Raw genomic sequence first — 14106 nt, 5'->3', positions numbered from 1 at the left:
TCAAGCGCACCCTCGGCTCTGATGTAGCAGAGCCGAGGCTGCACAAGGGTTCAAGCGCACCCTCGGCTCTGATGTAGCAGAGCCGAGGGTGCACAAGGGTTCAAGTGCACCCTCGGCTCTGCTACATCAGAGCCGAGGGTGCGCTTGAACCCTTGTGCAGCCTCGGCTCTGCTACATCAGAGCCGAGGGTGCGCTTGAACCCTTGTGCACACTCTGCTTCATCAAGCTAATAGAATGCATTGGCCAGCGCTGATTGGCCAATGCATTCTATTAGCCCGATGAAGTAGAGCTGAATGTGTGTGCTAAGCACACACATTCAGCACTGCTTCATCACGCCAATACAATGCATTAGCCAGTGCTGATTGGCCAGAGTACGGAATTCGGCCAATCAGCGCTGGCTCTGCTGGAGGAGGCGGAGTCTAAGGTCGGACCTGAATGGAGACTGGTGTGGAGCGATCTTAGACTCCGCCTCCTCCAGCAGAGCCAGCGCTGATTGGTCGAGTTCCGTACTCTGGCCAATCAGCGCTGGCCAATGCATTTCTATGGGGAAAAGTTAGCTTGCGAAAATCGCAAACTGACAGGGATTTCCATGAAATAAAGTGACTTTTATGCCCCCAGACATGCTTCCCCTGCTGTCCCAGTGTCATTCCAGGGTGTTGGTATCATTTCCTGGGGTGTCATAGTGGACTTGGTGACCCTCCAGACACGAATTTGGGTTTCCCCCTTAACGAGTTTATGTTCCCCATAGACTATAATGGGGTTCGAAACCCATTCGAACACTCGAACAGTGAGCGGCTGTTCGAATCGAATTTCAAACCTCGAACATTTTAGTGTTCGCTCATCTCTAATTGGTACCAATATTTAGTATGTATGAATTTTTGATCACTTTTTATTAGTATCTTTTGGGTGAATCAAGGGTGACCAAAATACTTGCGCATTGTGGGTTTCTTTTATAGTGTTCACCATACAGAATAAATAACAATATTTTGGGATAGTGTGGACTTATATGCACATGGGGATACCTAACATGTTTGTTTATTACATTTATGTGTTTTTGAAATTAAAAAGTGTTTTTTATCTATTTACTTTTTTTTTCTATTTTTCCTGTCCCATAAGGGTCACTTGAACCTGGGATCTGCTGATCCACAGTGCAATGTACTGCAATACATTGCAGTATTGCAGTACTTTGCACATAGGCTGACTATGTGAAATAGGCAGTCCCTCGGATGAGATTGTGGGGGATCTGAGGGGTAGAAGGGAAGTCGATTTTGCCTCCAAACCACCCAGATGCTGTGATTGCTATTGATCATGGTATGTAAGGGGTTAAGCCACTAGGGTTGGATTATTTTCCGGCTCCGGCGGCTAGTCCCGGGTCTTGGCTGTGTAATGCAACCTTGACCTGGAAGTCATGCCGCAGGCACAGCTTTTTGCCCGAGGCATGAATGCACCATACTATAACATATATAATATAATAACATAATAATACAGTGTAGAGCAGGAAAGGGTTAAAGGAAGTATATCGCTAGGGTGAAACATATTTAATCAGCAAAACTTTTAGGAAAGGCTCACTTGAATTAAATGCCTTTTTTGCCAAATTTGTGAATATGTAAATGAGCAATGTGGAGCACCAATGGTGGCTCAGTTTCTCCCCACTCCCTTCTTTGAATGACGGTGCCCTGGAGGTATGTTCCCCTATGTTCTCACATTCACACCAGTATTTTAGACCAGTCAGTGTGTGGCATAGCAGTTTGGAGCAATGGAGGTGCTGAAGACTACTCATTTGTATATTGAGAAGTAAATGAATATCTCTACAATGGAACCTGAACTTTCATGGGGAAAAAAGCGTTACATTCAGATGATCCTGAACCATCTTACTGTGTTACTGGTTTAATCTGCTTCACCCTGGCGACATGTTTCGAATGATTCCCAATCAGGACTCCCATAATGTATATGGTTTTATGGACCCAAATGGATTTTCATACTGATGTCCCATCCACTGGAGCAGCCTGTGGGCATTGGAAGTTTCTGAATTCCCCAGGCCTATTGCTATACAGTGGATAGGAGCAGATTGTATGCACTCCTTGTCCACTGCAACAGCTTCCCATATCTTGAGGCCAGGGGTGTAACTTGAGGGGGTGCAGAGGGTGCAGTCGCACCAGGGGCCTTAGGACGCCCATAAGCACTGGCACCAGTATTGAGATTGCAGCTTCCATCTGTCCCATAAGCCAAGGAGACCCCAAATCCCCCTAACCACACTAAGGTGGATTAAACTCCTTAGCACCCATAACCTTCACTATCAAGAATTCGCTGTAGGGATGAGGTAGGGGGGCCCAGACAAAAGATTACACCGGGGCCCACAAGACTTTAGTTACGCCACTGCTGGAGTCTGCTAGAACAGCTGATCTGTTCTGGGTACAGGTGTTGGACCCCCTTAGATCACAGACTGAGGGTCTATCTGGTCAATAGGTCATCAGTATGAAAAATCCAATTGGGGCCAAAAACCCTTTAATTGGTAGTGAGAAAATTAACATTGGATTCTGCAAAAAAAATAAAAAAAATCTCAGGCAGAACTGATGAAGAAACACTTGAAGCTTGTGGACCCCAATGCAAAATCTGTTACAGGGTCTCCCCAACAATCCTATATCCTTTATAGTACTAGTCTTCTCACATGGGTGGAGGAACCTAAAGTCATGTCCCGGGAATGAATAAAAATTTTAGCGCTGCACACTGCAATGAAAAATACTTTACTTAAGTGTGAACTTAACCTTACTTTGCCGTCTATTTTGTTCTGAAGCGCAGATCAATACCCTCCTACATCTCAAGGGAGAATTTCAATAGCTACATTTATTAAGGACTTGATGTTTCTTTGAAGCTACTTGAAGACGAATCTTTCACTGTAACTACAGTTCTTATCTTAGTGAGAATGTATAGTTTTCATGGCAGCATCCTGGAAATATATAGAATAAGTACAGCGCCACCTGAACCTCTATGACATCTTTACAAGTATAATTCCTTCCTATAAAATAGAAGTATTCCAACTGCAGAGAATCAATCCTGCCAGCAACTTGAATGGGTTCACCCACATTATTCCCCCAAGTGTGGGTTAGGTCCTATGGGATGTGTTTAGTAGCTTGTTATACTTCTGCCCTAGAGGAGGAAAGATTCACTAGCTGGATTCTAATTCTAATGTCAGATCAGATGCAACTTGTCAGACAGCTGCCAGGGGCCTCTCTGTGATGCTGCAAGCTGCTTACGTGTGATATGACAGAGATAGACAGCGTATGAACCGTAATTGTGCACGTATGACTGTATACGGTTTGTATGTACTTTTATAACCGCAGTAAGTTATGACATTGCTATATGAAAGGGAAACGGGTTGTGTCACCCAAGGAAATGTCGCTGGTGCATTAGAAATTATTTCACGTATTTATTTGAGTGGTTCGACCGTAGTGTTTGGTAGCTGGGATTCACTTTTATCCAAATGGGAACACTAATGGTTATGGTTGTCCTATGATCAAGAATACTGTATTGGCTGACTCTGTACACTAAAAGGGTATCGCCATCTTCAGGATCATATATAAACCTGATAGCTTAAATTATTTGAAGTGTCTTATCCAAAACATTGTCTTATCTGTTTTATCCTGTTACCCAGATGGTGCTTAATATGCCTCCTCAGAGTTTACATTGTGGCCACCTCTGCTATCTAGCTGCAGTGGCTGGACTGGTGCACTCAGTCCTCCTTCCCGGTCACTTTTTCTTCTCCTTTCTTCTCCTCTCCCCTCCCCTCCCCTCCCCTTCCCTTCCCTTCTCTGTAATTGGGGTTAATGGAGATGTCGGTCAGATCTTCCAAGTGCACTTAGTTGCTGAGACCTTATAAGAGCTAGAACAGTTCTTAGTCAGTATTTCTGTTACCTCTGTATGTAAATCCAGAGATAACAGTTTGAAGTTTATTCTCAGGAGCACATACAGAGATAACAGAAATACTGACTAAGAACTGTTCTAGCTCTTATAAGGTCTCAGCAACTAAGTGCACTTGGAAGACAAACTATACAACTCACAAGTAAACCGGCCCACCAACATTTCACTAAAACCAGAAAATAGAGGAGATCAGATGAAAGCCTTAGAAAATAAAACCCTTTTGGGTTACCTGAACTAAAGGTGCCCGTATACATTCAATTAAAATCAGTTGAATCCAGTTATCTCAATGGAACCAGTCGATTATCTTATATGTATGATCCCCTCCGACTCTCTCCTGACAAGTGAGAAAAGTCCAACATGATGAATTTTAGTACTCAATCCCTATGTTCTCAGTGAAGATCATAGGTGCCTGGCGACAATGTATTCCCTTTTCCAATTCACACGTGCATGTTTGGCTGGTATATATGCAATTGAATAGGAGAACACTCATGCATGTGGCTCTTTTGAAGTTGGGTCACTGATTTGGCTGTCTCCACAACTGCAATGGAGAGGGGCACGTGTTGCCTATTAGGTAGAATTGATGGATGGCATATACAAAAATTCCCTATACCATAGAGCTTGTAGGTAGTCACTCCATAGGAATCCATTTTATACACCCACAAATGTTATTGATTGGTTCTTAAAAGTCCAAGAACAACTAAGAGAATTGGTTACTCATTTCAGCTAAAAAGTCTTAGTCATGGCCATAGCCATTATATTTTAGGCACAACACTTAGTCGATTCTTATAGGCATATGGACTTTTAATGGACAGCCGATAAAATTATCTGAGTTTTAACTGGATTCCTATGGAGTATAGCTCTACTGTAGTAAGCTCCAAACTGGTCTGGTATATAGTATGCATAGGGCTATTCTCGTAGGTGCTCGCCCTATGGACGTATAATGGAAAATCAATAAAATATATGTAGTTCTAACTGGATTCCTATGGGGTGACTATACATTTGTTTTCCTATATCGCTGTTGCCTAATCCTACAGGCTAGTCTGGGCGTACACATGGATGCTCAGATACATGGGATATGTATGGCCATTCTTGTAGGTGCTCGCTCAGTGGACGTATAATGGAAAATCAACCAAATATATGTGTTTCTAACTCAATTCCTATGGGGTGACTATAAATTTGATTTCCTATATCGCTGTTGCCTAATCCTCCAGGCTGGTCCGTGCACACACATGGATGCTCTTGTACATGGTATGGTGAACTGAGTTTCTTCCAACCAAAGCTTCTTGAAACCTCAAGGCCTGTAAACGAAACAATATTTTACATAAACAACCTATTTTTGATGTACCAGACATGGTCTTCTCATCTGTTTAACCTCAGTTCGGTCATAGTAGAAGACGTAACAGCTAAAATTTCAGAAGATATATTCATGCAGTGTCGCCTTCTCACAATGAATGGTTTACTGGTCCCTTTATAAAACACCTTTATTCTAAGTAGACGTGTTTTCCTTCTGTCTACAGGTGCCATAAGCAATCTGCCGTGTCTTCAGATCAAACATTTCCCTGCATTTGTTAGCAGACAATCCATACCAGGTAAGAGAGAACATATGGTATAATCCGCTCACCGTCACAAGTGGCCTTTGCCTGGGGCGACACAGATTTCATAGAGGCAGAAACTTTGCCAAATTTGTGCTTATCGGCAACCCTATAGATATTAAATCATGCAGGATTTACTGGGATGGATTTCAAGATAAGCATGTTATGGAACTGGGTATATGCGCTCGTCCAAGTTTCTCCGTGATTCATTGTAGGTCATAAATCAGGATGTTTATGGGGGGAAATTTACTGAATGGCATGAACATCAAGCATCAAATCAACTGACGGCAATGTCAGGGAGCATTACATTTGGGTTTCCTTACTCATTAATCAAGATTCAATGTCCCCGAGTAATGGCCAGAAGCAGCGATAAGTCAATCATTCAAGTTAGTAATTCCGTCTGCTCGCCATGGAAAAAAACATTTATCCCACAGGTTATATTACAGATCAATAGAATATATATATATATATATATATATATATATATATATATATATATATATATATACATACATATAGAATTAAGAATATTTTGCATAAAGTACACAGCAGGATTCATCCCAAAACCTTGGCACAGGCTGCACTGAGCATATCGAGGATACCGCCAGCCAAAAATAAAAGCTTGATTGTGTTCCTGGACCCTTAGGTGCCATAACTGTGTGCAGTCTTTATGTTGTAGGCTTCATTTTCTGTGCACTACATTTTATTATGCCTTCAATTTCTAAAATTGTATACAATCTAATTGTCAGCCATATTAGTTTTCATATGGCTGGTATTTCTATCACACCCCCACCGTTTCTCTATCACAGTAAAAGTGACAACTGATATTCCTGCACTTCCTGTTGTCTCGCAAAAATAGCCAATATCTGCATTTTCTGTTCTCTCCCCAAAATGGCAAATATACTTGCACTTCCTGGTGTCTTACAAAATTATGGCCAGTATGGACAAAATCCACACACTTCTTGTTGTCTCACCAAAATGGCCAATATGGTCAATATACCTGCATTTCCTATTGTCTTACAAAAATGGTCACCCATTTCCTGTTTGTTAAAAAATGGCCAGTTTACAGACACACAGTAAATCCCTGGCAAACTCATGTAAGCAGCCTGTCACTGGGCCCCCAGCATATCAACCCAGCCTACAGATAGATAGGTTAGGATCACCAGAACCCAGGATATCACCCCAGTCCTGCAGAGCTAGATTAGTGTCACCAGAAACGAGTATATCAATAAATCCCTGCAGATAGATAGGTTAGGGTCACCTGAACCAAACAGTTTCACCCTTGTGGATCGCTGCCTCCATTTCCAAGATATTGCCTTTTTATATCAATACCCTCCTCTGTCCCCGCTCCCACATTTCCCCACATGATATGATGCCATCTCAGGCTAACTTTATATGTCCAAGCTCCATCCACATATTACAGGACACCACTAGTGACGGCTCATAAAGTTTTATGTTTGTGTAATGACAGTCACCTCTATTACAAAAGTGTCTGACCTCTGTATAAGCAATGCCGCCCCTGCTACCTCTTGTGTCACCCCCTCTACCTCATAGATTGTAAGCTCTTGCGAGCAGGGCCCTCAGTCCCATTGTGTGAAATGACTTTCTTTGTAATGTATCTTTCTGTCTGTATTTGAACCCTACAAATTGTACAGCGCTGCGGAATATGTTGGCGCTATAGAGATAAAAATTATTATTATTATATTATTATTAGAGATGAGCGAGTAGTTAAATACTCGATATTCGATATTCGTTTCGAGTAGCCCCTCAATATTTGACTACTCAAATCAAATATCGAATCCTATTATACTCTAAGGGGGAAAAATGTTTGTTTCAGGGGTAGGCAACATTCGATCAAATTGAACTTACCAAGTCCATGAGTGAGGGTCGGGCTGGATTCTCAGAGAAGTCTTCTCCGTGCAGCGTCCCCGTGGCGTCTTCCGGCTCTGAATTCACTCTGCCAGGCATCGGGCCTGGGCAGAGCCGACTGCGCATGCCCGCACTACAAGAAAATGGCCGCTTACAGTCAAATTGGCCATTTTCTTGTAGCGCAGGCATGCTCAGTCGGCTCTGCCCAGGCCCGATGCCTAGCAGAGTGAATTCAGAGCCGGAAGACGCCGCGGGGAAGCTGAACGGAAAAGACTTCTAAAGGTAGGAGAAGAACCAGCGTTGATTGGCCGACTGTATAGCATTCGGCCAATCAACGCTGGTTCTGCATCGAATTTTTCCATTCGAATAGCGAGTGGTACTCGATCGAGTATGAGTAATATCGTAGTATTCGATCGAATACCTACTCGATCGAATACTACTCGCTCATCTCTAATTATAATCAATATACCAATGCTCTTTAGAGTAGTAAGGGCATTTTCATTGCTCCAAAGAGCTGTTTCTATGGACAGACTCCCTTTACATATCTGAACTACTAAAATATCATGTTATTATACATAATGCTAGAATTATCAGTTTTTGGTCACCCTGCTTCCACCGAAAATAGAAAAAGTGATCGAAAAGGCATATGCACCCCAAAATGGTACCAATAAAAACTACAGCTCACCTAACAAAATAAGCCCTCACACAGCTCCATCACTTGAAAAAGAGAAAAAGTTACACGTATAATCACATAAAACAAATTTTATTAAAAAAAGCAAATCATCCTGCAAAAAACAAGCCACAGTACTGTATAGCTATGTCAACAGAAAAATAAAAAATAGGTATGATGCTTGGAATCTTAGGAAAAAATTACAAAAAAAATTGACATGTCCGTTATGGCCAGAACCTAGCTAGGGGAAGGCAACAGAGGCATATGTCCCAGGAGCGGAATGCTAGGGCTAGGGAGCCTTATCCTTTGCAACAAGTTTAAGAAAGCCTAGCTCCAGCTCTATTATAAGGGGTTAACACATGGAGTCGTTTCATTGTGCACCCTGAGGAGTGCACCCTTACAGTTTCTGGTTTATTATTCAGCTTCCTCTTAGTATTTTTATATACATTATACTCCATAGAATAGGATCGCCACGATCTCCGCTAACCCCATAAATCAAGGACACCAATGACAAAATCGTGTATATAAGACGAAAGTAGCAACCACTTCATGAGTACCTATGTCACTGTGAGCGGTCTATAAGCTGGAGCATGTATCTTTATGACAACTTGACAAGTCTATGTGATCAGTGAACTTGGACAACCAGTGCAGCCCCTCCTATATACTCTCTGTAACCTTTTACCACAGCACAGTATATAGATGAAGGGTTTTTTATAAGAAGAGTGAGAGTGGTAATGATGAAAATATCGATCCCCTAACAAAAGGGAGAGGGAAAAAAAACTTTAATCAAGCGCATCCGTCTACCCAATCCAGAGGGAGCTGGGGAAAAATAGAGCGCGGCCTACCCAAAACAGTACCCCTGCCTAAATGAACCTGCTCATCGGATGGATGAGGAAACCCTATCTCATCCATCATCACTGCAAATAAGGGAGAGGGGACTGTGTGTCCACGAGGGGGGGAGGGGAGAGCGTCGGGAGACTGATGATACTGCTAGAGAAGGAGAGGAAAAATGATGAAGAGAACGTGTACCATTTTGGTTTCCACATTACTGAAGGAGATTTATCATCTTCACTTTTGGAGAGTGTTGTAGGCCATACATAATTGTAAAAGGTTTAGAGAAACTGAATGGTGCTGCTTTTACTATTAACTAACAGAAGATATATATATATATATATATATATATATATATATATATATATATATATATATATATACACACACATATACCCTATACTGACCCCAATATGTGCAGTAACAGGTAATGAACTTTCCTTGACATGTCCGATACTGTCAGACATCAGCTGGATATCCTATCTAACTGCCGGCCACATAAGTTGAGATTCAGTACAATGACTGTATGACTAGCTGAAGTTGTACCCTGCTCCCTTCCCATAACTAGTTAAAGGGTTTATGCTGCAAGGAGAGAACAGGATATCCTCACCCCGTGATGTACATTCACCCAGGCTGACTGTAGGTATAACACTCACTTCAATGAGAGCCCCAAAGATTGCCAAGTACTCCCATTATAGTGAATAGCAGTGCTGTCCACAACCAATCACACATTTGACATGGCTGCGGTCACACTGTATATGGAATGAAGGAAAAGGACTTCCTTTCTTGGGATCAGTAGGGGGTCTCAACGGTCGACCCCCCACTGATCAGGTATTTATCCTCTTTTCTATGGATGGAGGATAAATATTTTTCTTGCCTAACCCCTTGAAGGTAAAGATTGCATATGTTGATCAAAAATCATCACTTAAAGCTACACATGTTGGGCCCAGTTAAGGGTACAAAAAACACCTGATAGTTTCCCTTACAGGCTTAGGTCCCACAATGTGGACTCCAGCACAGCCACTATATGGGGAAAAAAAATATGTCTCTGCTCCCTGTATGGCATTCTGACACAGCTGACGTTAGGCTCACACCTGCATTCAGCACTCCGTTCTGTGGTTTCCGTCTTCTGCATGCAAAAAGACAGAAACCACAGACCGGGTCCGGCCGTGAGCGGCAGTGAGCGTTTTATGCTCTCCGCTGTGAAAATGTTTTTTTTTAATCCGGACACAGAGTACTGCATGTCCGACTCTGTGTCCGGATTTTAAAAAACGGTTTTGCGATGGAGAGCATAAAACGCTCACTGCCGCTCACGGCCGGACATCTCTCTCACCCATTCATTTGAACCCCCAATTCCACAAAATCCCAATTCCTGCAGGTTTCTGTCTCCTCCCTCTGTTTTGTGCAGGAAACGGAAACCTGCAGAACAGAGACCGGGCGCAGATGTGAACGAGCCCTGATTGGTACAGGGTCTATGTGTCGGACCCCTACAGATCTCAGTTATTCTGAGGATATGTCATCAGTATTAAAATTGGCAAGGGAACCAGAACATCCCTTTAAAATATATTTGATTAAAGGGGTGTTCCAAATCATAATTCTATTATTTAATACTGCTGCTGAGGGGCCCTTAAACATAACAAACCATTACTCATCTCTCCCCGAACCTCCGTTACATCAGCCGGTGGAATGAAATACAGATAACATATTACATATTCCTGCTCAAGTTATTTAAAGGAAATATATAATCAGAAAATAAAATATAGAAGTCAGATCTTTATTGTAAGCATATATTTAAAAACTTTTTCATGTTTTATTGTCTATTAAGACAGAAAAATAATAAAAAACGAAGATTCCAGTTTCCCTCTCATCACTAAACTAGACTCAATAGGCCGTAACTTTCTGTTATTTCTAACTTACTTTTTCGCTTTACTGTATTGACTGAGAAAGATTAGACAGAGCAATCTCATCTACATTAGATGGTAACCAAATTTAAGACAGCTCTCGTATACTGCTAGAGGCCAAAATAACTTGAATAGGGCCTTGATGTCTTGAGTTAAATAATATTAAAAGTAACTTGCAACAGATCATTGAAGATCCAATTATTATTGAATTATTCTAATTGCAGTATTTGGAGAAAGGAAATAATTTAAGAAGAGGAAATTGGCGTCTACTTCATAGTGGTTTTTCCACTTGGTCAACACTTTAAGGAAATTAGTTGAAGCAGATGAACAGTACTGACATAATAATGTAGAAAGAAGACAGCATCACAGGCCACCGCTTGGAACAAATATCTGCCTAGCTACAAGCTTTCCCCATGGGTCATGTTCCTCAAGGTCCAGGTTCCCCCATTCTTATCACTTCAATGAGAGCTCAGGTGAAGTTCACTGGCACAGCCATTACATAGTGGACAGAGCTGGAGTCTACTTCCCACTTTATACAGTGTGCAGATCCAGCAATCACAGCAGTTTATTGGTTGGGTGGTCAAGTGTTGGACCCCTACTTACCTGATATTGCTGGACTACCCTATGAATGGGACATTGATATCAAGCCTTGGAAAAATTCTTTAATAACAAAAAACGAATGCTTTTCAAAAGGCGTAAAAGGTCTCACAGTAGGTTATCCTATTACAGAACCAGTTGTTGGACAAGGCGCTGAAGGAGTGTAGTATACTACTTGGAGGAATTTATTTTACAGTACCATAGTAAAACCCTGTGTAGGGCCTCTTGCAAGCAATGATAAGTTGGGAAGCAGGGTTTAAGATGTTAAGTAGAAGAGCCATATACATCTTCACAGATGAACATACCGGATGTGCAACAGGAGCTTGCTTCTGTTCCAGGATCTATGGTCATTTCCATCCATGTCTCTGGTGGGTTAGCACATCAGTGAGGCATCCTTTGGAGAGTCTGGTAGTTTTCTCTGGTTAGCACCCCACTGCTGTCTTTAGATTGACAATTGACAAGGGGTTAATATTCTTTTTTGCACAAGATTGGTTGTGTTTACTCTTATCCTGTCCAGACAGTTCTACTATTTTAGCATAGGTGGAAGAAGAAGGAAGGGATGGCTCTATGATGCTATGTTCACAGCTGCCCCCAGTTCTCTATTGTTTTGGCCCATTGGATGCAAAGGTTACATGGGCTTCTATAACAGAGCACACCAATGTTGACAACCAAACAGCACACACCAAACGGAGATTTCGTGCACATGTGAACCCAGCCTTAGCCATCTGATCATCCACCAAGGAAGTCAAGCAAATGCTTTGATTTCCTTTTTCTTCATTCCAACAGGTTACTACACTAGTTATAGCTTACTCGACATATGTGCAAGAACAGGGGCAACCATCTCCTCCCTAGTATTTTCACTAAGGCTGGGTTCACATCTGTGTTGGTGGAATCAGTTTCTGTCATTCATCGAAAGTTTATAAAAACTGATTAGAAACCCCATGGATTTTAATGGCTTTTCAAAACCATCGGCCAGTGCCCATTTACCATTTTTGTAAGCATGGCATCTCTTTTGGATGGAGAGAAAAGCCCAACTTGCAGCACTTTTTCTCTGTCTAAAAAATAAGAATACTCAATGGATAGCAACATTGAGGTCTATGAAAGGTGGACACAACTGGATTACCAACGGATGGTAATTCGTAAGTGTCAATTTTGTAATCCCTCTTCATTCTTACTTGATCATGCTCAGAATGAAGATAAAGGGGGAAAAAAGAAACAATTTGCCAAATACAGACACTTTTTTGATGTATACCCATTGACAGATCCATCAAAAAAGTCAAACCTATTACGGTATGCTCTATGTAACTGTCTGTTTTTTCACTAATCGGTGGAGTTTTTTTATGGATTTGCAATGGGCAGCTTCCAGATACAGGTACAGATGTCAACACAGCGTAACTTTATAAAGAAGACTTTATGGTAGTGGGTCGGAATTATAGAGAGGGTACTCCAAATGAAGGGTAGATGAGTGGTATTCTTCCTAGCCGTTGCGAGCCTCCAGCAGGCGTGAGCTGCACCTAAATTATAAAGAAGCTCTGGCTTCTCAATAATATATAAAGCATTCTCCCATGCTCTAGAATTGATATGTATGCCAGCCAAAAACTGGCAAAGATTTAAGGTATAACTCACACCAGCTTTCTGACATGTCATAGTAAATCTTTCCAGCCAAGCCCCCCTTGGTCTCCATAAAACATCCAGGTATGAAAAAGGGAAACAACATAGAATGACCAGATATTATGGCGACTGTTCTAAAAGGCAATGTTGCTTTGGTATAGACCACACCAAATGTGGTCATATAAGCAATGAAAGAGTTACATTTTGGGAGGTGCAAGTGCGTTGGTTTGTGTCACCATGATCCACTTTGTACGTGTCCTTGGCAGACACAAACACAGTTCGGTCACAGCGGGGAATATCCCTGTCACAGGACTCTATTAGGCATCCCGCGTGCTTAATTTACATAATGAGACTGATTTGCATAGGCAACTTGTGTAGTGAGTAGTTTATTTGTCTGGGACGTGGCCAGCGCTCATTCCCAGATATGCGACGTCTCGCCAGTTGGCAGGATTGCTGATGTTGGTTCCTCGCTGCAACACAGACTGATGGATTCAAATATGCCACATTTATTTCCAGAAATCTCATAGTGAGATCTATTCTCAGCAACAATCTCTCTACAATACCCATTATAAATGTTAACAATATCTGTATTAGATGCCCTCAGGCACTAGAGACTATTGCTGAAGCAAGGAGTCGTGGGTTTGTGTCTGTCTGGGGATAGGATTTTTAGCCAGCAATTTAGTGTGACTAGCCGTCTTTTTATGTTTATTTTGGGTTTCATTCTGTATCACAGATTATCTCTAAAAATGTAAAGTTATTCCAAAAAGAAACACAAGAACCTGACATTGCTATATGTCAACTGCAGTAGACGCCAAACCAAAACAGATCCAATGAAACTTCTCCAAACGACCACCTCCTTATTGCGACCACGTTTTCTGTGGCAGGATTCCAGTTCCATCTTGGAGAGGGACACCAGTTTTAGGTGGTTTTATTGTACTATGGACATGGTTACGTTAAGGGGGATTTCTGACCCCATTACATATTTCGTACTGATGACCTATTCACAGGATAAGCCATCGGTATCTGGTCTGTGGGAATCCAACACTTGTCACCAGAACTCAGTCCAATCATTTGTTCCAACAGCCTCCAGGCACCAAAACCTACTGCAGTCGACGGA

At 41.9% G+C, this 14106-nt stretch overlaps 1 protein-coding gene across 1 annotated transcript in view; it reads left to right on the top strand.

Moving 5' to 3' along the window:
* Window positions 1-14106, top strand: part of RALY (RALY heterogeneous nuclear ribonucleoprotein) — a 164264-nt gene that overhangs the window by 84237 nt on the left and 65921 nt on the right. The window contains exon 2 of the mRNA XM_075277575.1: window positions 5436-5507. The gene's annotated coding sequence lies outside the window, so the exon portion shown is untranslated. The remainder of the gene's footprint in view (window positions 1-5435; window positions 5508-14106) is intronic.

The sequence above is a fragment of the Leptodactylus fuscus genome, chromosome 6, assembly GCF_031893055.1.
Source record: "Leptodactylus fuscus isolate aLepFus1 chromosome 6, aLepFus1.hap2, whole genome shotgun sequence".
Classification (NCBI taxonomy): domain Eukaryota; kingdom Metazoa; phylum Chordata; class Amphibia; order Anura; family Leptodactylidae; genus Leptodactylus; species Leptodactylus fuscus.
Note: the sequence above shows the minus strand (reverse complement) of the source record. Positions and strands in the feature narration are given on the sequence as shown.